The sequence below is a fragment of the Megascapheus bottae genome, chromosome 22 (assembly GCF_031878675.1).
Source record: "Megascapheus bottae isolate mThoBot1 chromosome 22, mThoBot2.hap1, whole genome shotgun sequence".
Classification (NCBI taxonomy): domain Eukaryota; kingdom Metazoa; phylum Chordata; class Mammalia; order Rodentia; family Geomyidae; genus Megascapheus; species Megascapheus bottae.
Genome location: NC_143530.1, coordinates 1875043 through 1876567, shown reverse-complemented (window position 1 = coordinate 1876567; position 1525 = coordinate 1875043).

Genomic DNA, 1525 nt, shown 5'->3' with positions numbered 1-1525 from the left:
GAAACAGAAAACACTAAAGATGGGAACCATGCTGGGTAGGGTCTTCTTCTAGTGCAAGGTGAATGGGAGGGAAATGTCCCTTCCCCTCTGCTTCACGAAAGCTCAGGACCACAGATCCTAGCAGAGATGGGTGTATACCAGTGTGCACCACCATGAACAGGTCACAGCCTACCATAAATGAGATCAGAATGTGATGGAGGAGGAAGAGGAGGAGGAGGAAGAGGAGGAGGAGGAGGAGGAGGAAGAAGAAGAGGAGAAGGAGGAGGAGGAAGAGGAAGAGGAAGAAGAGGAGGAGGAGGAGGAAGAGGAGGAGGAGGAGGAGGAGGAGGAGTAAGAGGAGGAGGAGGAGGAGGAAGAGGAGGAGGAGGAAGAGGAGGAGGAGGAGGAAAAGGAAAGGGAGGGAAGGAGGGAAGGAGGAAGGGAGGGAGGAAGGAAGGAAGGAAGGAAGGAGGGAGGGAAGGAAGAGAGGGAGGAAGGAAGGAAGAAGGAAGGAAAAGAGAGAAGGAAGAAGTTGTTTTAGGGGGATTCAGAATTCAAAGGGGAGATACCTATCTCTACATACTGTTGCTGAGAACAGTATATAGAACAACAGAACCTCCTAGGCTCCAGCCATCACTCCTGACATCTACCCCAAAGAATGCAAGTCAGCTCACAGTTCAGAAACCCACACAGCCAGCTTCCTCCCGGCACGATGCCACGTTGTGCAGGCAGTCTAGGACAGAGTCTATGAATAGAGGTGGTGTGGGATATTTGCAGCCATAAAGAATGAACTTCTGTCATTAGCTGGGAAAATAAGAGTGATTGGAGAAATCTATCATATTTACACCATTGTATGTATATATATATATATATGAAATTGAGACTCTACTCTGAACGATGAATGTGATCATGATTCTTGAAGGTGAATGAAGCTAGTGGACTTGTCCAGATTGTCACTGGGCTCTCTAGGGATCCGTGGAGTGACTGCTCCAGGTTCTCGGAGGTGAAGTGCCCGCTGCCCTCCTGCGTGGATGGCTTATCTCTGCCATGGAAAGTGGTGAGTCCTCGCCGCCCATCTGTAGCTCCTCATCTCCTGGTCTGGGGCTCCCATCCTGCTCTTCTGGTTTAATGCTGACTCAACTAGAAAATTATCTTCTCCTCTCTGCCTGTGTGGGGTGAGATTCCTGAGGTGACAGAGCACTTACGTTTTTATTTACACTTTCCCAATGCATGCTGTGAAGATAAAAAGAGGACTGACGCATAAAAAGTGAGGATAAGACTAAAGCATTGTTACCATAAAGTTGCCAGGTGCCAGACACTCACACCTGTAAACCTAGTTACTCAGGAGACTGAGTTCTGAGGATCAGGGTTCAGAGCCAGCCCGGGGGAGAAGCCTACGATTTCCTCGCAGTGACTAGCAGCAGCTTTTCCCTGTTGTTTCCTGGTAGTGAGGAGGAAGTGGCTTTTGCAAAGACAAAGCAGCCCAGCTGCGTGCCTTGTTTTCCTGAACCTGTGATGCCATCAGAGCCTGGGTGGGGCAGGAATT